The sequence below is a fragment of the Cryptomeria japonica genome, chromosome 10, assembly GCF_030272615.1.
Source record: "Cryptomeria japonica chromosome 10, Sugi_1.0, whole genome shotgun sequence".
Taxonomy (NCBI): domain Eukaryota; kingdom Viridiplantae; phylum Streptophyta; class Pinopsida; order Cupressales; family Cupressaceae; genus Cryptomeria; species Cryptomeria japonica.
Window position 1 is genome coordinate 709,994,681 of NC_081414.1, and position 24,766 is coordinate 710,019,446.

Below are 24,766 nucleotides of genomic sequence, written 5' to 3' on the forward strand. Positions count from 1 at the left end.
TCCATATCACCAATAATTTGTTGATGTCATTATCATGTTTGTTAGAGCCTTTAGTGTGGAAGCCAAATGTTGGAAAGAAAATCTTGAATGGATATTTTATGATATCAGGTCAACACATATATTACAATAAAAGTAAGATATATTTCTTTCATACCACTCCCACTCTTCAACACATAATTATTAATATTTTGGGATGTAATTCTACCGCTCTCCCAAATTCCTACCTTGGGCTCCCTCTTATCTCTAAAAATTTGGCTAACAGCTTCTAGAATTACATAGTTGAAAGACTCCAAAAGAAATTAGCAGGCTAGAAGGGCAAGCTTTTGAGTCAAGCAGAGAAACTTCAACTCTTAACAACTTCCTTATAGAATGTTCCAATTTACTATTTATCCCTCTTTAAGATTCCTGCCAACTTGGCAAAGAAAATTGAGGAAATTAAGAGGAAATTTTTATGGATAGGCACTGAAGAAAATCTCAAATTTCCCTAGTCAGTTGAGAAAAGGTGTGTAGGCCAAAGAAATATGGTGGTCTAGGAATAAGACAAATCAAGATTTTCAATAAAGCTCTTCTAGAAAAATTTGGTTAGCAAATTCTTGAAGGAGGTAAGGATTGGGTTCATATCATTAGAGCTAAATACCTCAATAATGGGTTATCCAATCAGCCAATTTTTGAAGTTGCTCTTCCTAGAGGTTCAGTAGTTTGGAACAATTTGTTGAAAATAAGGAATGTTATTAAACAAGGTAGGAGAATGCTAGTTGAGAATGACATAAATACCCCATTATGGGAGGATGGTGCTCTATCTTCTATTAATGGTCTATTCCATATTTAAGCAACCGTAACCAGATGCAATGATAAATTTTTGTTTGATTATGTTGACTAGAATAACGATCCATCTAGATTGAAAGACTTTGGAGCTTAGCTAAATAACATTCAAACCAATAGGCCCCTTGTCAGAATGATAGGAATAATGCCTTGAAAGTCCTATATCAACAATTGAGAGATTTCTCCTTCATCTCTATAGACAAAAAAGACGAGAGAATTTGGAAGGTCATACCTTGTGGCATTTATTCTATGAAATCAACTTATAATTTGATGGAAAACGTTCCTCAACACTACTTCAATTGGCAGTAGGTTTGGATTTCAAAGCTAATCCTTGAAATCAATTGTCTATGGTGGATAGGTGTTCATCATAACATTCTCAATGTTGATAACTTGAATAGAAGGGGTTTCATGTTTGTTAATAGATGCTCTCTCTATTATGAGGATACTAAAAGTATAACATATTTTGTTTCATTGTCCTTTTGCTTGGGAACTCTTGTAGGTTGTTCTCTCTAATATCGTTGTTTGTTAGGTCATCCTTAGAAGTATGAAACAATTTCTAGATAATTGGATCTTATGCCCTTTTTCCCACTTGATTACTGTTGACCTCTGGAGATAAATTCTCCCTTTCGTCTATTCGGGGGTTATGGAAAGAAATAAATAATCAAATTTTTAAGGAACAATCCAAAAATGCTACTAACTTTTTGTATTATCATAAAACAACAAATCAAATAAAAAATTAATGTTGCTTCATATGGATCCTCAAAAAATTTGTTGTCTTATTTTGACATGAGTCTGAAACAAGTGTGGGGAATTAAAAAGGATCTTACTAAGATAAATTGCCACAAAATTTTGTTAAGGAATATGAGTAAATGGCATCTCCGTAAGGAAGGATGGGTCAAATGCAACTTTTATGGGTTATCCAAAGGCAACCCCAAGGTCTCTAGTGTAGGGGGTGTCATAAGATATTACTAAGGAAGACTTGTAGAATGTTATGGGAAAATCTTATGAGTGGGTGCCAACAATAATGTGAAAGCCCTTGCTGCTTGACGGGGTTTGAAAAGATTGAAGTATCTTAACTATCATAAAATAGTCCTAGAAGGGGACTCAAATTTAGTTGTGGATATTCTTAATGGAGAGGTTGATAGATCGTGGCATATCAGAAACATTATTGAGGATAGTAAAATCATTCCCAAGAGATTTCTTCAATCCAAAATTATGCATGTTTATAGGGAATACAATAATATTGTGGATGAAGTTTCCAATTGGGTGCTAAGCTTCAATGAATGGATAAATATTCAATTTAATCATTGTTCCACCAAGGTGAAATAACTTCTATCTAATGATAGAGGTAATTATGTGTGGGAAAAGTGGTGCAAAGAAATAGAAAATTTGGTTTCAAAAAGGTCCACATACCAATGGGACTCTTGGTACAAGTCATAGAGCTATATTAAATAGCCCAACTTCCCAAGCGATGTTCCATTGTTCTCTATCTCACAGGATCCCTCAAGTCAATGCCTTTGCTCTCAGATCACCGAGCAAAGTGACTTCAGGAATGACAACTCCAAGAATGAGGGATGTTTGATCAACTTAATATAAATGCATTCCTAGTTATGCATGATATTAAATCTAATATGATTTAAACTAGCATGGATAAGATGATAAGATAAAGGATTAGTAAAACCTATACTAACATGATATACTAGTCTAATATGAATGTTCTATGATAATGGAAATACTTCTTAAAATGCTTATTAAGATTATTTCTATTCAAAGAGAGGCTAAATGCTTTGATAAAAATGACTATAGATTAGATGCATGAAACTTGGATATATTTAGAAATAAGTCTATAAGTTTGATACTAAAGACTTGGATATGAAAATGAGGAATGAGAGCTCTATTTATAGGGAAAATAGGGCAATGGATGGTCAAGATTGGATAATCTTAACAAGGGCCAAGATTGAAAGTTATCAATCCATATTTACAATTCTCACCAATGAAATGGTGACAATTGTCAACAAAAGACTGCTTGAGAGGAGATGTAAGAAGCATTAAATACTTGAGAAGACATGATGGTTACCTTCGGAGGTAAGGGTTAAGGTTAGGTTAGGGTCATCCATTGGATAAAGCTTTTACCCAAAGGATAAACTCTTGTGCAAGGGTTAAAGGAATAATCAAGGGTAAAGCTATAAATGCTTGATGAGACCCTTGGGTTAGATGAGGGTTGAATTAGAGAGAAAGTCACTAATCATGCAAGAAGGTTGAGTTAACCATTAATAATTAGGAAGACTTTGAGGGTTAACTTGTTGAAGACATAAAGCCTTTAATAGTTTTCAAAGACTTTGAGGGTTCGAGAAGTGACTTCCCTTTGCTTAGGGATGTGACAATATTTAGGAGATGGATTAGGCTAATTTAGAAGTGATTAGAAGAATCTAGAAGGGGGTTTAGGAGACAAGTGGGAGACGTAGGATTTTGCAAGTGGATGGAGGGGAATTTTAATTAAAATAAATTACTTTATTTCAACAAAAATAGATGCAACTTGCATAAATACAAGCGGGGAGTTTAAATAAATAAATTAGATTTATTTATTTACAATGAAAAATTTAATTAAAAGGGGAGAAAGGAAAATTAATTAAATAAAGTGATTTATTTAATTAAAGGTTAGAAAAGACTTAGGTGAACTTAATTAAATTAATTAAATAATTCATTCAATCAAATAGATGAATACAAGGAATTAATTTAATTAAATAGAGGAATGGGGGTAAAATGAATATTAAATATTCGCTTAGGAAAGTGGTCATTTTTATACGTCTACATTATGCCCCTCTTTGAAGCGACATGTGTGCACATGTTGATTCAAAGAAAATTTGTCAAATATGCTGTCAAAATTTGATTGATATGATGTCGTGTGTCGAGATGTTGATATGATGCCCCGGATTTGATGAATGATATTGATGATGCCCCCTCGGGAGATGAATCAAGGATGTTGAAAATTTTGTTGATTTGATGAGCGTTTTTGAATTGATTGTATTTTGAAATTTTGACTGTGTTAAATGTAGTGTAATTGATTCATCTCTCAAAAAATGATGTTTGATAAGGTTAAAAGTGATAAAATGAGCAAAATGCATACCCCACCCACTAACCCTTTTTTACTTTTACCCTATAAAAAGGTAAAAAGTGATTCTATTCCTATCATTTGCACATTTGTCTCTTTGTGATTGTGACACCTTAGCTCTGACAAAAATGTGGATTCCTTATGCTTCTCACTGATTCGAGCGCGTTCGTCGATACCGGAGGCCCACCGCATATGGCCCACTTGTAAGTCATCTAAATTTTGCCACATTATTGTTTAATTTTGTCGATTTTGATCATGTTTTTCAGTTTTTTATTTTCAAATTCGTCGTTGTAGCACGTAGGCGGTCTAGTGTAGTGCATACGATAAGGTCAGTAGTGCGTAGGGTAACCTAGCTAGGTCAACGTCTTAGGTGCATTCTACAGCGTGTTGCAGGTTTATGATAGTGCATCTAGTCTGTTAGCGCATAGGGTTGACAAGTGAGTGTGTAGAGGGTTTAGGATAGTGTGTACGATAAGCAGGTTAGCATGATGGCAACCCCACTTAGCGCATAGGTTAGTTTAGTGCTTAGAGTAAAGATTGTAGCGCGTTGGTGAAGGAGGATAGCGCATAGTTAGCAACTTAGCGCATGGGAGGGATGTTGTGGCACATGGGTAAGAAAAATGGGTAGAAACGACTTGGAATAATGCGTCGCGGGGGGGATAGATGAGGTAGATGGCTTAGGAGTGGATAGGTGCCTGTTGAGGTTTTTGGGATGGGTGTTGAGCCAATGTTTTGCCTGCTGTGATGATGTCCAAGTTTTCATATGATGATTGCGAATCTACTGAAATTTCTTTCATTATGAAGTGTCAAGCTGATTGATTGTTTGAATGAGGATCCTGATTTTCTGTTGATGTGGATCTTTGATTTTTGCATTGCGATATGAATTTGATGTCCGATATGAGTTTTGATTCTTGATTTTTGATATGATTCCTGACGTAATGATTGTGTTATGGATTTTTAATTTCTTGCGTTATGGGTCTTTGATACAATTTCTCGATATGATGCTTGTGTTATGGATTTTGAATTGCTTGCGTTATGGGTCTTTGATTTTCGATACGGGTCTTTGATTTTTTATATGGGTCTTTGACTTTCGATATGGTGTATGGATTTTTGATATGGTGCTTGATTTTCGATATGGTGTTTGGATTTTTGACAAAGAACTTTTTAGTGGCAAATCTTCGCCAATTGGCAAATTCCGCGTTTTTGTTGTTATTGAGGAAATGGCAAATAGTCTGGGGCAACATAGTGGTCAAATTGCTCGGAATTTCGGGGTTAATGCTCCACTGTATTTTGGCTTCGCCATTGAACACACACTGTTCGACATGCATGCCTATAATATTCGCCTATAATCACTAGAGTGTGGGTATTAGATTACCTCCGTTATACACCATAAATAGTAAAATGACCTTGTACCCAAGACCTAATTCACCAACAGTAAATTAAATATTCATTACACTCATCAGTCAAATTTGCCGATATCAATTAAAACATTATAAGCAATCGAGGACCCATTTCACCCCGCTTAAATCAAGATGCGTTTTGAAACGCCCGCACAATTCGCCAAAAATGCAATCATGGATTGATATAAATACAATTGAAAGTTTGAAACACTCTTTCTTACAATTTGTTTGTGTCTGATTAGTAAATTTGGGAGCTCTCGATTCGCATTCCACAATTTGAGTTGGAACGTCAAATTTCATTGTAGGGCGGAGGGCTAGAGTTACAATCCTGCAACACATGCCCAAGCATTCCTGATTTAGAGAATTGAGAAGGCATAAAGGTGAGTAATCATTTCTTCATACTTGATAGTAATAGTTTTAATTAGTAGTGAGAGGTCAAGACTCAAGATGTCAGACATGGGTGAGACTCCTCAAGACGGTGAAGGGATTGAGATGTCAGACAAGGGTGAGGTTGAGACTCCTCAGGGTGGTGAAGGGATTGGGATGTCCGACAAGGGTAAGACTCCTTGGGGCGGTGAAACTGAAGGGATTGGGAGGCCATCAAAATGCCCAAAACTTAAAGATACTACCATAAAGTCTTACTTTGGAATTGGCAAAGTTTCTGGTCCATCAACTTCTACAGTTGTAGGAGCCATTCACAGTAGCTCACCACCACCACAAGGTGGGATTGTCATTGAGTTAAATGAATCAAATGAGGATGACAATACCAACACAACAGAAGATGTTCTAAGAGATGCACACAATGAGATAATTCACTTGGATGCAAATGCTAGTGCTGAAGATGATGTTGGTAGGAAGAAAAGAAAAAGGAAAGTAAAACTGGGGCGGGAGTGGGAAATGACAAGGAGTTTTAAGATTGATTGGGTAGCAAAGTACCCATTCATTGAACCAGTCCCAAAAAATGATGAACAACCAACAGAATGCAGGTGTAAGATTTGTAGCTGGAAAACTAAAAGAGACAAGAAGATGCAACTAAAGTTTGACACCATAGAAAAGCATATTGGTAAGGTTCATGAAAAACAGATCATAGACGAAAAGGAAACACTAGTAGTAAGATGGAAATCAAAGGAATAATGTCTTCATGTTAAGTATGCCATTAAATATGAAGAGAATAACCACAAAATGACACTAATTGGTAATAGTGGATTTGGAAATACAATCAAGGTTGGGCTTGAACATGCATCGAAAGATGCAAACCTGGCAAAGACTGTTCAGATGAGTGTTATTTTTCATATTTTGTCGAGAGGGCGTCCTATGAAAGATTTCCCAGAATATAGTAATTTATTATCTTTTTTCAATGTTCCTCACTATCCTATGTCACATTGGTCAATAAACGCTGGATGGGAAATGGCAAACTATCTCGCTAAGGTGGAAAAGCAAAATTTACAGGAGAGTGTAAAAGAGTCAAAATTCATTTCTTTGTCCATAGATGATGTTACTGCGGTAGATAACACTGCTTGGGTCTGTATGCATATGTATATCGTAAAAGAACACGTCCGTCGAGCTCATCTACTTTGTGTTCATAAAATGAGGGGCAATTCAATAGCAAAAAAATTATATTTGGAAGTTAAGAAAGCTTTGAATGAAATTGCTGGTATGGATGACTTGACAATTGCCAAGAAGTTGGTGTGTGTTGGAGTTGCAGTAATGCAAGGTCAAAGGACTGATCTTTGTGCAAAATTACAAACTAGTATTTCACCATACATGGTTGGCATTCACTACATGGCCCATCAAATGAATTTAGCATATAGAATTGTAAGAAATTTCCCTACAATGTCAAAAGTTGAAGATCTGGTCCACGAGCTCCACTCATACTTCTGCCGAAGTCCTAAACGTTTTGCAGAATTTCAGATTTTTGTTGAGGGAGTAACAACAGGAAACAAGCTTCTCAAGGATGTTGAGAACAAATGGATCTCCTTGCATGGACCAGCGGAACGAGTTCTAACAAAATATCAATCCTTGATCGGACTAATGTATGAGCAACGCCTCATAGTAGACAAATCTCCTGATCTCTTACATAAGTTAAGTGATATAGAGACTCTATTAACTTTAGCTAGTCTTCTCCCCATGCTGGATTCAATGAACAAACTTTTTAAGAAATCCCAAGACATAACTATGTATATCAGTGAGTATAGCACTCTACATAAAATGACATGCTTGGCCCTGGATGGTCTATATTCAAATCTAATAGGGCGAAGCCCAAAATTTTTTAGGTGGCAAATAATTACAGATTTGAATCATGCTGAATTTTTTTTTATATTTCAATGCAAAAAATAAGTTATGTGTCTTTGTAAAAGGATTTCAGATACCAATGCACCAATCTAAGATGGGCAAGCGAGGCAGAGCACTACCAGTTAAAAAGGAAGATTTTGACAGGATTGTTAAATCTGTTAGTGATAATTTGAAGTCTATTGCATATGAACTTTCAACTGAGATTCGTGAAAGATTACCTTGAGAAGAAATACTCGAAGCCATGGGTTGTGTGTATCCTCAATTTTGACATTCAATTGGAGATAATCCAAATGACGCAAAGGTGTTTCATAAAAAACTAGAGGAATTGATATTGACATTTTCAAAAGATGCATATTGCAATGGACACCCAATAGAAGGAATTTTAAATTCAGATCATCTTAAAAAACAATGTAAATACTTTGCATTGTGTATGAAACAATAGTTGGTTGACTTGGAGAATCCATTTGAACCTGGATCAATCACAAGGCTTTGGAAAAGGATAGATCAGAGTGAAGTATTGGATATTGCAATACCAAAACATTTCAAACTTGTTGATTTATGTCAAATAATGATATTGGGATTGGTGGAAGGTGAGAGATTTTTCAGTGTATTAGGGCTTTTGAAATCAAAGATCAGAAACAAATTAGATAAAAATTTGGAAACTTGCTTGAGGTTGTTTGTAACTCAGTATAATGTTACAGATTTTCCATATGATAGGGCACTGGCAATTTGGAATTCCATGCGTGAAAGATGAGGGTTGTGCAACACTTTAAAAGCTGGTGGTGCTACTTCTAGTGCTGAGAAAAATGATGGATCACAGACTCAGAGTCAGCATGAAGACGAATAAGTTTTTGAATACCCGTCTCAGAATGAAGATGAGCCTGTTAGTACTAGTCAGTTTCCAGAGCTTGAGTTCATTTGGGATATAGAAGCCTCAGACTGAGTCACTAAAGTGAATTAGCAATCATTTTATAAGTACTTATACTACAGTTCTCGACTCATATTACAATTTGCAATACTATAGTTGTCATTGATGATTTTTGATATTGTATTCCTTGAATTTGTCAATCAGAACGAATACTTATTTCATTTTTTTAATTGTGAATTTGAATTATTAGTAAACAATTAGAATTTAGTTTCTGAATTATTAGTAAATTGGTTCCACATTATGTTGAACATGAAATGCAACAATTTGTGTCACAAGATCCATAAAATTATTCATATTGCATAACTGTTAGAACCTTTCTATTGTTCTACATTAAATGTTTAACATGATGTTCATGGCGATTAGGGTTTTGTGTTTTTTTTTGTCTTAGTTGGCTAGTAAACCAAAGTTGTCATGCGTTGAAAATCTGAGTTGTCCTCTCTTTATTTGTCCATGTCAACGTCAAGTGTGGTCAAACGGTTGGTCAGACAATGAGACATGTTTAATGTTTCATATCTAACTCGTAGATAAATTTCATGTTTAACAATTTAAGTGGCGAGTTAGCGAGTGTTGGTTTGGGTTTAAATCGTGAGGTCTCTAGTTTTTTGGGTGTTAGCATTTTATGTTAGCGAGATTGATATTGTTAATGAAATTGCTTTGGTTGCAAGGTTTCGAGTTAGTCTGATGCCATGCATTATAGCCGCGAGAGTTAGCGAGTAAGTCATTAATGGTTTGTGTGCCACTTCTCGTGCCTGTTTATGAAGTTAATTAACATAAAACATCGATTTTTGTTGGTACTCGTTGGGTCGATGCGGTCAAGAGATAAATAGTTTGAGATTTTATAGTTATCGCTAGCTCGCAGATCCTTTGTCATCATGTCAGTTGAAGTCGTGAGCTTGCGAGTACTGGGAGATTTTAGTTGTCGCTACCTCGCAAGATGTTTGGCATTTGACCATTTTATGTTGTGAGGTTGCGACTAGGTGTGATTTTATGTTATCGCAAGCTTGCGAGGCGTTTGCAGTTAAGTCATTTTAATTTGTGATCATGCGATGTGGTTGGTATCGCAACTTAGTTGGTTTCATCGCTTGCTCGCAGGTTTTGAAGTTGTTTAGCATTTTATGTTGCGATCTGGCGACAGGTAAGTTTTGGTTTGATTTTGTGGTCATTGCATGCTCGTGGGTTTGTAAGTCTTAAGTCAAAAAGTGTTGCAAGCATGCGATGGCGGTTAAGTGTCTTGTTGTCGCGGGCTCGCAAGGGTTTAAGTCAAGTTAAGTTTTGAGTTGCGAGCTTGGGATGAAATAAGTTGTTTTGTTAGATTTGCAGTGGTCGCTAGCTCGCAGGTAAAGAAAGAATATTATAAATGCTATTGCGAGGTTGCGACTGAAGGGATTGATGAAGATCAACGACTATCGCTCACTCACGATATTATTTGAGGATTTGTAAAAGGGGTTGTGAGCTTGCGATTAAGAGGATTTGGTAGCATTGTCGCTAACTCGCTCGTTACTTTCCAAATTGTCTTTGTCTTTGTGTTGAATTTATCATTTGTAGTTTGAGATCTTCACATAATTGTCTTCGTGTTGAATTTATGTTTCACTGTGAATTGAATGGTCAAGGGTTTTTCAATTTACATGTCTGCAAGGCAAATTATGGAATAGTTCTAGGATTTCTTTTAAGGAAATAATTGAAGTTATTTGGGCAGTTTCAGTGAAATCATTTTTTTAAGTACAAATCTGATGATAATATCATTTGTATGAATTGTAAGTGACTTTGTGCCCTAGGATAAGGCACTGGTCTGTTGTCTTGATGTTGTCTTGGTGAAGTGACCTTCCAATTATAATAGTTGATTCATTGTGGGTGAATATGTTTTCTTGTTTGCCTTTGATTATGAAAGTGTGATTTGTCTATAACATCTATCATGGAATTGTATCCTCAAAAGATATTCCCTTTAATTGAGTTGCATGCATGTTTTACTAATTATGTTGTATTCCTATCTATTGTGGTGTTTGATACTTTCATTCTTAATACTCTTATGATTTTATATGCCATGGATGTTTATGTAATATATATGGAGGTGTTCTATGACTATCATGTACATGTTTTCCCTCCTCCATATATACATTTCGTTGTGAACATTCAAGATTTCCTGTATCTTATCCATCGGTATGTTCAACAAGTTTTATGGGACCTCAAAACCCTCTTCACTTAAGTAATCTACCCACCAATTACAATGAGGTGAATCCTTGATATGATTCTAGACTAACAAAAATTATGCATTCCTGGGCATAATAGGAAGCATTAAATGAAAAATTACATACACCATAACAATGCAACAAATGAAAAAACTCATTATTATAATCATTCGAAAGAGATATAATTATACATCAGAGAGAAATAGATCAGAATTTAATTTCTATTGAATAAAATTACTACTTCTGTCACAAAATAAATTTATATATAACTCATTCAAGAACCTGCACAAAGATTGACACTAAATGCTTTTCATTTGCTCTATAAATGCCTTCACCTAGAGTCTATAATCACTACTAGAACCAGAAAAGGAATCCCAAAGGCACCAGAATTTCAGAACCCTCAAGAGACCCTCCCAAAAGGAACCATTCTAATGGCCTTGATTTCCCTTTTTATAGAAGAAAAGGGACTAACAAGCTTCAGGCCAAGAGACACATGTCAACAAAACATTTACTCTCAACAATTAGGCCTAAAAGGCCATATGCAAAATTTTGTTACAAAAATATTATTTATCCATGTGCTGGCCGCGAATCAAAATTTTCAACTGAAAATTGGTAGAAGCAAAACTGCTTGAGCCATGCCATTATCACCCTGATGCCTTCAGATGGAATGTGAGATGTTACTTTTTGTCCAACAAATTGTTTCCCTTCTCAGAAGGGTTACTGGGACCTGGCAAGAAGTAAAGTCACCCCTAGAAATTAAAATAAAGGAGGATCTTCAGCCTTCATGCCCAGGAACAGAGAAAATGGAAAGAGGAGCTCGAGCCTTCATGCCCAGGATCAGGGAAAGTGGAAACAAGAGCTTTAGGCTAAACGTAATATGTTGGGGAGGGGTCGCAACTTCCATGTCATCACAAAGATGACTGGCTGCCACTCCCCACCCAAATAAATCCTTCTTTCATTCCCATGTGGGCTCCTTCTTCAAACCCCCGGCCATCTTGTGGTAGAGTAGAAGCAGAGGATGTGCCATGTGTGGCCTTTCTTAATAATAAAAGGCTTTCACACCCCCTCTGGTAATCCTTCTCACTTTCACAACCCCTCTAACAATAAACAAACTCACATAAGAGAAAACAAAAAAACACCCATCCGGTATCACAAAGCACACAACAACTCCATGCACGATCCTGCTCAAACATCATCTTCCTTTCTGAGGAAAAAACCACTCTCAAAAGATGAAAAAGGTTTCTTTTCTCTTCTACCAATTAAGTCACCACTCCATTGTATTTATAACTTTTTAACACTTCATCTAGCGATGCTCATTCACGTGAAAAATCATTATTTTGGTACTTTTCAACATGACTCTAGACTCTAGAAGTCATGCCTATAAAATCCACTGCATCCTGCTATGGCTCATCTTATGTGAACGATTTTGTTCTGATTTTATTCCTCCTTGATTATACAAATTCTGCTTCAAAATCCCTGACAACAAGCAACCTCTGATTTCTCAGAGAAATCCGTAATCTCCCATCTCTAACTCAAAATCTATCCAATCCTTTTATGCCTCTGAAACTGTCGTCCTCGCTTGTCTAATCAACCTCGACTCAGGAGAAACCTTCAAACTAGTCCCTCATGAATGAGTCGGCATCGAAGCCTTAAAAATTCCTTGTACATATTAGCTTTCCACCACAGTTGTCGCGAGCTAGCGACCAGATAGTTTGTGGTTAATTTTTATTGTTATCGCCAGCTCGCAAGGTAAAATGTCCGAAGACGTGACGAGCTGGTGACAATTTGGTTTGGGTTTACATCGTGAGGTCTCTAGCTTTTTGGGTGTTAGCATTTTATGTTAGTGAGCTGGAGATTGTTAATGAAATTGCTTTGGTCACGAGGTCTCGAGTTGGTCTTATGTCATACATTATAGCTGCGAGAGTTAGTGAGTAACTCATTTCATACAGTTGTCGCTAGCTCTCATGTATGTTTAATGTTAGCATTTTTACGTCGCAAGCTAGCGACTAGACAATTTGTGGTTAAGTTTTATGGTTATCGCCAACTCGCGAAGTTAAATGTCTGAAGACCTGATTAAGTCGTGAGCTTGCGAGTGAAGTGCTAGCGGTTAAGAGATAAACAATTTTATGTTGGCGAGTACGCGACAAGGGTTAAAGTTACCACTATCTCCAAGTCGTTACGATGACAAGGACTTAACATTTTGTGGTCGCGAATTGGCAAGTGGTGGTTCAGTTGCCCTCAGTCACTAGATCTCAAGGTTATGAAGGCTTAGCATTTTCAGCTTGTGAGCTGGAGATAGAGTCGTAAGGGCTTGTCACTAGGTCGTGAGATTTTCTAATGGGCAGTCTTTCAAGTAGAGGGTTGACGACTGTGTGCCACGTGTTTTAATGACTTGACGGGGACTGTTGAGGTGCCAATATATTTTTTTTAGGTTTTGGAAAAAGGTTGAAATCACCAATATATTTTTTTATGGTTTGAAAATAGCTTGAAATCGCCATTTCTTTTTAATGGTTTGAAAATAGGTTGAAATCGCCAATGCAAATAATTTTTCTGGTTTTTTAAAACATTACAATTCGCCCATGCAAAAAAAAAATGGTTTTAAAAACATTACAATTCGCCAGTATTTTTCACAAACTTTGAGCGATCACGAATGATTCGCCAATGGAGATTATTATTTTTTCTCCATAAACCACAAAATTTTGCCAATAAAATTAAAATTTACCTCGGCAATTATACACCTTTCGCCAGGTTTTTACACCTTGTCCGAGGGGAGGGTTTCTTAAAGTTTTCCCTGATTTTTGATATTGTGCTTGGATTTTCGATATGGTGTTTGATTTGATGCTTCATTGTTTCAAGTTGATGTTGTTTTGATTGGATATATCAGATAGATGTGGGAACTGATGGTGGACATTTGTTGTTTTGCAGGCATATCTTAGTGTACTTCAGTCATGAGAGCGATTTTCACGACCGTGGTCATTGATTCCATGATTGTCATAGGCTGATAGGGATGTGATTGAGAGATGTGATTTGACTTATTTACTAGACATGCCTTAGTATATCATTAGTCGGGGTTTGTTGACAACTTTAGCGGAGAGGTGGCATAGTGACACAAACAACTTTCATTTGTTTACTGGCGAGATAATAGTCACACCTGAGGACTGTTATCGCATTCTGCGAATTTTGATTGTGGAGGCCTTGTTGCCATATGAGAAGATTGAGGAGGGTGGGATAGAGGCTCTCCATCGCATCTTCCATGATGATCAAATTTGTGGATATGAGATCCCATGGCAGGAGTTTGTGGATCTGGATTATGCTCCTTTACCCTCTGTTCTAGCAAGTTTCATTGGTGGATTTTTGTGTCCCGACCGTAGGTCGAAGGGACTAGCTGTGGGATGGGGATTGGTTTTGGAGGACATGGTGACACAGGAATGCAAGTTTGCATGGGGGTCCTGCATGCTAGTGCACCTTTACAGGGATCTACGCCAAGTAGTGTATCTGGGATACAACAGTTTGTCAGCAGGAGTGACTGGGCCTAGGAGCATATTCCTACAACAAGGCCACTTGCAGATAGGGATAGGTCGGTTGGTCGATCATATGTGTATGGGTATACAGGTATAGTTGTCCAACGTAAGCTGGGCAAACTATAGCACTGGTGAAGAGTATTGGATGATATTGATACGGTCATCTGGAGACCGTATATGGATTGCGAGGTGTGGGCTGAGGACGAGCTAGAGATGCACTATGTGTATATGTCTAGATATTTGATCGGGTGGATGCCCTTTATCATTGAGCAATTTTTGCATAGCCACGTGCAGTGACAATATGTGAGACAACAAGGGATACCACAGTGAGCATGTTTATATGCTTGTCAGAGATAGGATGTGCCCGAGTGGGGGCCCATAGTGGATGGCGTAGCGATAGTAGAGGAGTACATGACATTGGCAGGCCATATCTAGGATTATGGAGCTGGGGTTGTTGATGCGCGAATGACAGAGGAGTTCTCGACCTACTTCGTGGCACATGAAGTGTCACGGATATCGAATCTAGCAAATATGTTAGCTGCTTTTGACGATGAGGAGGATGAGCAGCCAGAGAAGCGAGGGGGAGTTAGACAGAGGGATGAGGAGGGAGAGGAGGTCAGAGAGGGAGGTGGGGATGATGGAGGAGGTGATGGATGAGGGGGTGGAGGAGGAGGATTAGGTGATAGAGGAGGTTTTGGGAGAGATAGAGGATGAGGGGGTGATGGAGGGAGAGATAGAGGATGAGATAGAGGATGAGGAGGGGATGGAGGTAGAGGAGGAGGACTTCTCCTTGCTGTTGGTGGTGCGGGTAGGGTAGGTGTTGTGTTAGTTGTCGTGGGGGGTATAGAGGATGATAGGCAACCCGCCCAGAGGAGGAGATAAGACGTTCTACCTCCACCGGTGCCTCGTACAGGGATGGGTATGGGTGGGACCATGACATGGGTACCCGTTTAGATTAGGGTACCCACCCATCGACATGAATCACATATTAGATCCCTACAGGTCATAGTGCAGCAGCTACACGTACAAGTGCTAGCACAACAACGCTAGATTACATAGATTACGACAGAGAGGGATATGGAGAGAGAGCATCGGGGCCAAGCAGAGGAGCTTATAGAGAGCGACAAGTGGTGCCTCAATGCGGGACACACTGAGGGAGATACGGTACATGACCAAGGAGGTCGAGTACTATAGGCAATTATATGAGGAGCTATTCCCTAGAGAGCATAGAGCTCCTAGGTATGCAGCCAAACGATCTGCTCGGAGTCAGACGGGGACAGAGAGCAGAGGTATTACAGGGCCCTCTCAACATGATCCACCTGGGGGAGTTCCAGGAGTTGGGACATCTGCTGCGAGACCGTCAGCCTTAGGAGATAGTCATACTTGAGAGACTTCTCTCTGTTGTATTTTGATAGACATGATACCTCTTGTACATTTCAACCATTTTGAGAGATATAGATTCACATGCGATTTGTTATGGATGATGATTTATGATATGCATTGATATGATGCTTCTATGATGATGATGATGTGATGCTTAGAATGATGAAAATATGATGATGCTTTTTTTATCTTGATTTCATTGATGTATGATATGATAATGATGTTTGATGTATCTTGAAAATGAGATGTATAATAATGATGATAATGTGAGATGTATCTTGAAAATGAGATGTATGATAATGATGTGAAATTAATGTAAGATGAAAATGTGATATGCAGCTAAATGCAAGTTTCAAATGATATGCAACTAAATGCAAGTGTAAAATGATATGCAACTAAATGATCACCTTCTTTTTATTGTTGTCATTCCCATTTAGTCACATGTTTTTGCTCTGTTTTGGTTTGTCATCATTGAGAATTTGATATGTTGGAGGTTTATACAAGCATAATGGTATAATTGAACCATAATGACTTGAGTAAAACGTACATGGATTTTGATATTGCAAGACGACACAAGCATCGAGGTATAATTAAACCAAGATGACCTGAGTGTTGCTTGCATAAAACAGACAAGAGTTAACCATTTGTGTGCACAAAGTGGAACAATGTCTTCAATGATATGTTTCCAATCATTTCACAAGACAAATTTACACCATACAAGTGATCGCCTCATAGACAAAAAACCAAAAAATATTAGACTCCCCCACTACTTTCTCTAGCTCGATGCAACATTGAGAAATTCAAGAGATCCGATGATTAAAAAATTTAAGATGCAAAATAGTCAAAACTTCATGCGAGGTGTAAACAAATTATAATTCAGAAAATCATCCATCATGTGTGTGTTGAAGTTGTTAATTGGACCAGTGTCTTGTTTTCTCGGCTGATGAGCTGTTGTTGAAAGGGTTTCCTTAACGTGTTGTGATTCTTGTGTACTTGTTGTTGGAATGCGTGAAGTCAGAGGAATGTTGCCCCTAGTTATAGATACCTATCGATGTGGATATACATAGTGATTACCAAGCCATGGTGGGATATGATGAATTGATCTTCAGATAATCAAGGACAGTGACTACGCTAAGTGTGTCCGGGATAATGTTGTGTAAAACGTGTTGGGAGATGACCATTAGCTTTGACTTTGGATGTAAAAGATATGAGTAGTGATAGATAGAGGAGTCGTTCCCTTACAAATAGCACATGTTGCCAGGTTTTCACCACTTGTTTTTATTGCACCTTTTTGTTGTTTTTCTGATTTTTTCATTTATTTATTATTTTTCACTTTTTTCGTGCATTAGACCACTCAAGTGTAGAATTTCTTCAAATAGATGTTGTTAGTTGGTTCGTTGAGCACATCTCCTTCTGAAGTTGTTAGCTGATAGGCACTTGATCCATAGGCTGATATGATGACATAGGGACCCAACCAATTAGGGTCAAACTTCCCTTCTTTTCTCGATCCTGTTGATTTCTGGGATTTTCTTTGAGTATAAGATCACCGACTTTAAAAATCCTAGGGATGACTCTGTGGTTGTGGCTTCTGCACATGCGCTGTTGGTATGCTTTGAGATGGTTATAGGTATGTTGTCATTTTTTATCCAAAAGCTCTAGTTCTTGCAATCTGTTTACCTGATACTCCGCATCTAGTATGAGGCCTTTTAAAGATACTCTGAGTGATGGAATTTCTAAATCAAGAGGTAAAATTGCTTCTGATCCATACACTAATGAATATGGCGTAGCCTCTGTATGTGTCCCGATGCTAGTCCTGTATACCCAGAGTGTTGGATTGAGTTGTACATGTCAATCCTTACCTGCATCATTTATTATTTTCTTTAGGATTTTCAAGATTGTTTTATTTGATGCCTCTACTTGACCATTCCCCTATGGGTAGTAAGGTGTAGAGAAACAATGTTGGATTTTGAATTGCTCACATAGTTCTCGCACATCCTGATTTTTAAAGGGACACCTATTGTCTATGATGATGGAACTTGGAATGTTGTATTTGCAAATTAGATAATTGAGAATAATGAGGCAATTTGTTTTCCAGTTACTGTGGTCATTGGGACTGCTTTGATCCATTTTGTGAAATACTATGTCATAGTGATAATAAACTTGTGTCCATTTGAAGAGGAAGGATAGATTTTCCTACTAAATCAAGTCCCCACTGACAAAAAGGCCAAGATGTGGTAAATGGCTGCAACTCCTATGCTAGTGCATGGATAAGATTGCCATGAATTTGGCACTTATGCCATTTCTTTGCAAATTGATAAGAGTCTTTTTCCATTGTCGGCTAGTAATATCCCATTTTCAGAAGTTTTTTAGCGAGAGTAGGACCACTTGAATACATGCCACAGATACCCTCATGAAGCTCATGTAAAGAAGAGTCAGATTCATTATGATCAAGGCAACGAAGAAGAGTACCATCTAGACCTCGACGGTAAAGTGTCAGCGGTTAAGGTATAATGGGCAGCTTGTCGGATAAAGTTGCATTTTTTTATTACGAGATAGGTCAATGGGTAGGGTATTGGTTTTAAGATATTCACAAATTTTCCCGTATAGAGGAGAGTCTAAACCGGTTAAGACCTAGATGATGTGGGAAACATAATTGTCATAGGCTGGGGAAAATAGTTGCTCTACTAGAAACTCATAACGACTCTGCTACTCTGGAATTTGTAGCAGTGAAGCGATAGTGGCCATTGCATTGACCACTCTATTGTCCAACCTTGGTATTTGCTCTAAGGTGATACATACAAAGTACTGTTTGAAGTCATCCTTTGTCATCCCTTGTCTAATATTTGTTGTTGATCTGATTTATAACCAGTTGGGAATCTCCATAGACTTTCAATTATGTGATTCTCCATTCCACGACCATTTTGATTCTTGTGACCAGGGTTTCATACTCAATGATGTTATTGTTGCATGGAAACATGAGTCTATACGATCTTGGAATGGTGTGTCCTTCGGGGGTGACGAACAAGATGCCGGCACCTGAGCCATGTTGAGTGTAGGAACCATCAAAGTATAGTGTCCATTGCTTGAGTGTAACCGGTAAGGACATCGATGTTTGGAAATTCCACCTTCATTGGTTGCTTATCTGGAAGTGGTGCTTCAACTAATTGATCTGCAATTACTTGTCCCTTGATAGCCCGACGCTCTGTGTATTGGATATCAAACTCATTGAGAATCATGACCCATTTAGCCAGTCGGCCTGTAAGAGCTGCTTTGCTGAGTAAATACTTGAGAGGATCAATTTTTGCTACTAGCTTGATTGTGTGAGCTAGCATGTAATGGCAGAACTTTTGAAAGGAAAATACCATAGATAAACAAGCCTTCTCGATGAATGTATAATTTATCTCATATCCGTTTAATGTTCGACTGATGTAATATATAGCTCGTTCCTTGCCTTCTTGATCTTCTTGTGCTAATAGTGCCCCCAATGATACTTTCATTGTTGACATGCAGAGAATGAGGGACTTTCCTGTTATTGGTGGTACCAGAACTGGTGGATTCGTTAGATATTGCTTGAGTTAATAGAATGATTTTGCACACTTGGCTTCCCATATAAGTGGTATGTTCTTATGTAGCAGATCATTGAATGGTAGATTTTTATGTGCTAGTTGGGCTATGAATTGCTTTATTGACTATAGTCGTCCTTGTAGAGATCTGAGTTGACTAATGTTCTTAGGAGGTGGAATCTCCATAATGGCCTGTACCTTTGCTGGATCTACTTTAATTCCCTTTGCAGACACAATGTAGCCTAACAATTTACCTGATGTCACCTCGAAGACACACTTCTTAGGGTTTAGCCTGACTTGGAATTGCTCCAATCTTTGAAAGATTTTATCTAATATTCCTACATGTTATGCCCGAGTAAATGAATTAGTTAGTGTAGCGTCCTAAAATTGCGACACTTGCAATTTCGATTGCATTTGGGTCTTCACGATGGTGGCGCAACGTTGAACCTGAATGGAGACCCCCAAACCTGTTTATAGCACCAAAAACTGCATTTTTCTGCACCCTGGCCTGATCCCTCCTTGCACCCTGTTGTCCCAGGAGGTGGGACCATGGCGCCCAGCGCCCTGGTCCCCCAGGACCATGGCGCCTAGCACCCTAGTCCTTGGCCCTATTTTGGGCCTGGTCTCTTTTGGGCATCGAGTCTTTAAGTTTGCAATTCGGGAAATAATGTTTCCTGGTCGGCCTAAGGTCGGGAAAATCAGTCTATCAACCCTAATTGACAAGTATATAAATTACATTTCCTCTTCCAAAAAATGGAGGAAGACATATGTGGGCAAAAGGCGGAAGCGATATTCAAACATTCAAACATTCAAGCATTCAAGTATTCCTTCAAGCAATTGAGCATTCTAAGTCTCCATTCAAGGCTAGGTGTTGCATTCAAGACAAGGATTCAACCATTGAAGAGGAGATCACTTACAACATACAAAATACAACATTCATTACACCTTCGCATGTAAGAATACAAACATTCTTACAACAAGGTATCAGTACTTGTTTACATTACAAACATTTACATTTACAACATTCTCATTTCTTGGTTAATTCCAAAACCGGGGTTTGACCTAAAGGCAAACCCCTCATCCCTAAACCCCCAATCGTCCTCTCTTTTCTACGTGTAGGTTGCAGGTACGCGGCTGTAATTGAAGATCTAGAATCCTTGTGCAGAGACGAACAGATCCCCCTTCATTTCGCGGATTTTTCGGAGGACTGTGTGCACGTCGGGCGCCATCGTCTCATCAACTTTCGCTCAAATTTGCAGAACAACACCGTCTCGACATTTTACTGCTAATTCCAGGTCCGCAGCTTCATCCCATATCCCTATCTCTGTTTATAAGCGAATCTTTCCTACTTTACATGCATTCCTAGTTCAATCTTTATATCTACATTCTTTACAAAAGAGGGTATCCTTGCTATCACAACCCTTGAAACTCATTTAGAATCCAATCTTGCATTGTGTGGGATTGGATCTTGTGGGTTTCAACCCCTCTTTTGAATGTAAAGTCTCTCCTAAGTGAAAACCATCAACCCTAGTGACTCTCCCTTCTCTCTCCTTGGAGTTGGCGAGGGGAGAACAACTAGGGTTCCATTTTTCCGCTTTACAGTTAGTAAATCATCCATATAGTTCTCCATGAAGGTATGCATCATATCATAAAAGATTGTTGTCATTGCTCTTTGAGAAGTTGCCCCAGCATTCTTCAAGCTAAAAGGCATGACGTTCCAACAATACGTTCCCCAAGGACAGGTGAATGCAGTTTTATCTTGTTCCTCGGGACCTATCTTGATTTGATTATAGCCAGAGAAACCATCCATTAATGAGAGCATTGCATGGCCCGTTGTTAGGTCCAAAATTATGTCGATGCTGGGCAAAAGAAAGTCATCCTTTCGACAGGCTTTGTTGACATCTCTAAAATCTGTGTAAATTATGATGCTTCCGTCTGGTTATGAAACAGGTACAATATTTGAAATCCATTTAGTATAGTCTATAGGTTGAATGAATCTGACGTCTAATAACTTCTTTCGTTCATCTTTGACCATTAATGCTACATGCGGATTCATCTTTCTTAACTTTTTCTTCATTGGCTTGGCTCTTGGAGCAATAGATAAATGATGCATGATTAGGTTTGGATCTATTCCAGGCATATCAACATAGGGCCAAGCAAAATTTATTTGCTTTTCTGTGAAGAATTTGATAAACTCTAGGTTTTCCTCTTTTATCGGTGATTTTGCCAGGTGTATGTTTTTAGCTGTTGCTTCTGTACCGATGTTTATTTATTGAGTTGGCTCAATAAATATGGGTGATCACTCTTGATAGTGTTCAGGAATAGTGTCAAGTCTCCCTTCCTTAGGTGCCTTAAAAAGGTTTTCACCCTTAGATGTGTCCTTTATTTTGACTTTTTTGTGATCTAGTGCTGCCATTGACTAGTTTTCAGCATTAGATACTTTGTTTCTTTCATTTTTGCGACTGAGAGACTTGGCACTCTCCTGATTGCAGATATCGATATTTTGTTCACTGGTAGAGCCTGTTTCTGGGTTGACTATGCATAGATAATGGACAATGGATTCATCATCTGGGAAAACAGGTATATCATGGTGTTCAGGTTCATCCTAGTCTATCAAATTAGGAAATATGAGTGGTAGAGATTCATTTGGTAGGTCAAGATCGGCTGCGGTAAGTGTCATGATAGAGGTATCGTTAAGATTGTCTGGGATGTTGGTTAGGTTAATGATATTGTCAAGATCTTCGATGGTATCATCTTCCATGTAGACTTGTTCGTAGTGTCGTTTCTCGTTTTCTTTAGCTTCATAGATATGTTGTGGACCGAATTCAAGTAATCAAGACTTTGCACCTTGTCCCTCCTAAGAAAGGGGTGTGTGTGAATGTATAACACTTTCTGCGACATTCTCAATTATATTTGAACAACTACCCCATTCATAGTCATTAGAATCAATTTCAAAAGTACTGTCCTAGAGTCTTTCAGTGCTGCTGACAGGTACGTTGTAGGGTGAGAAAAGATCTCTAATAATTGATACCAGTCTTGTAGTTTTTTTTGATTCAAAATCAGAGCCTGCTTGTACCCTTTGCATTTGTCCATACATTGTTTCTCCTTGGGGAGCAGTGATGTCTTCAGGAGGTGACTCTGTCTTGTTTTGAATAGGTTCCTATATATGATGCACTTTCTCATAAGATGCTTCTTCCCTTTGAATGCTCAGTTTCTCTTGTCGTTTTTCCTAGTGTTCTCGCTCTTTCCTTGTTATTTTTGTTGCTTGGTGTAGTGCCTCTTGCCATGAGTCCTCATTGTATTTCTTCTTTGCTTTCCACTGAGGTTTTTAATACTTATTTTGTTTTTGCCTTGGGGGTATGTTGTTTCCATATCCCAGTCCTGTTTTGTCTCAAGAAAATTGTGAAGGAGGGTCTAGTGGTTCTGTAATGCCTTCTTGACGTTTGCCTATAGGTCCCTTGTCGTTGTATCCCATCTGTTGCATGATCACGAATACTTTTCCATATTGTTGTGTTGGTATGGCCACCTCCAGAGTAGCAGCTCTGACCTCTTCCTCATCCTTGTATAGCCAACTAAGGATGTCTTTCTCTTCTGATTCATTTGCTAGTGTGCCCAATTGGATAAATTTACCATCAAACTTGGTGATGGGTTGTGTTGCGTGATGTGTTGACACAAAAGGTTGTTCATGAGATTTTGGTGATGTTGGTAATTTGGATAGACACATGGGTTCAAAAGAGTATTCTCCCATGCCTTGCTCTTTGATTTTCATCTTTTGTTTGAAATCCATGGATAAAGACTTGAGCTTTTATTGATGATGATCTACTGTTGAGGAAGTTGGAGCTTCCCTGTTGCGTGGAACCAAGTTGTCTTGAGTTGCCCCCATAGCATTGCAATTTTGAAAGGGATTATTATTAGCAGAGATGGAAATATCTTGTCCATTATATGGGAATTTGACACACTGGTGGTGGGTTGAAGGCACTACTTGCATTTCATGTATCCAAGGACGACCCAATAAAATAGTGTATGTTAAGTCTATGTCTAAGACTTGGCACATAGTCTCCCTTTGTATCGGTCCTACCTGAATAGGTAGTATCACTATTTCTTTGGATGATCTTTCTTTGTCATCATAGGCCTTGATGGTGATCCTCTTGTGTGGATCAATAGACTGTTCAAAGAAGCCTAATGCATAGATAAGTTTTAAAGTACAGATATTGAGACCAGCTCCTCCATTAATACTCTTTTAACTCGATGTTTGTAAACTAATACTTCAATGTGAAGGGGAGTATTATGTGGATGACTCAAAGAGATATAATCATGTTCAGAAAAGGTGAGATTATGAGGCCCTGTCATATGAGCCACCATGGCTTGAAATTTATCAATGTCCAAAACTTGAGGCACATTTGTTTCAACTAGTGCTTGTTCTAAGATGTCCTTATGTTTCAAACAGAGTTTGAGTAACTTGAGTATGGATATCTGAGCAAGAACTATCCACAGTTGATTAACCAAATCATATTGAGTCTTGAGGATAGCGGTTGATGTTGATGTATGCCCTTTCAAGACGTATTTTTGAGCTCTGGTTGTCACGTTGATTGATGTATGGTCTTGTTTGTCCTTGATTTTTATGACATTTATTTGGTTATCATCTGTTGATATGTGATTGATGATGTTGTTGTACAGGTGATTTATGCGAGCTCCCCTTGTATCGTTTGATGATGAAGCTCCTTCCTTGTTGTAATTCGGAAGAGGATTTTTAAAGGCATCATGATCACCATTTATTTTGAGACCATCAACCGTTAAATCACCTCTATTGATCATATCTTAAACAATATTCTTAAGCCTCATGGAATCATTTGTGTGATGTACTTTGTTTCGATGAAAATCACAAAAATGCGAGTCATTCCACCAAGGTGGTTTGATCTAGGGTTCAAAGTTGTTTATGGCTGGAAATGTGATAATCTTGTTTGCCAGGAGTTCTCAAAATATTGATTCTAAGGTTTGCCCCAATGGCGTGTAGATGCATCTATTTGGGAAGGTGTTGGTGTTACCTCTTTGATTTGTATTATTCCCTTGGTTAGTGCTGTTGCCTTGGGTATTGTTGTTGGTGTTTGAAATTGAAGGTCCCTAATTGGTATTTTGTGGATAAGTGTTAGTGCCTTGGTTAACACTTTTTAATTTTTGTTAGATTGTGGATTACCTGATAAAGCTAATACTAGTTGTTTGGACTTCATATCATTAGTATCAGCTCCTCCCTCATTAACAACATTTTTGTTTCTAGTCTAGAATCAGGATTTGTCTAAAGTGTTGTTGTTGTTTTGATTGTTAAAGGAGTGAGTGTTGGATGAATTAGTTCCTTCCTTAAAGAACTTCAATGTTCCTTTCTTAATGCAGGCTTCCTCTACTTCAATTCCGTTTTCGATCAACTTGGCAAAAGATGGTATGCACTGGAGCTCGAGTTGATAACTCATCTCACTATTTAGATTGTCGATAAAGATCTCCATCTTTTTCTTTTCAGGTACGTCTCAAGGATATCTTCAAACCATATGTCTCCAATGCTGAAGA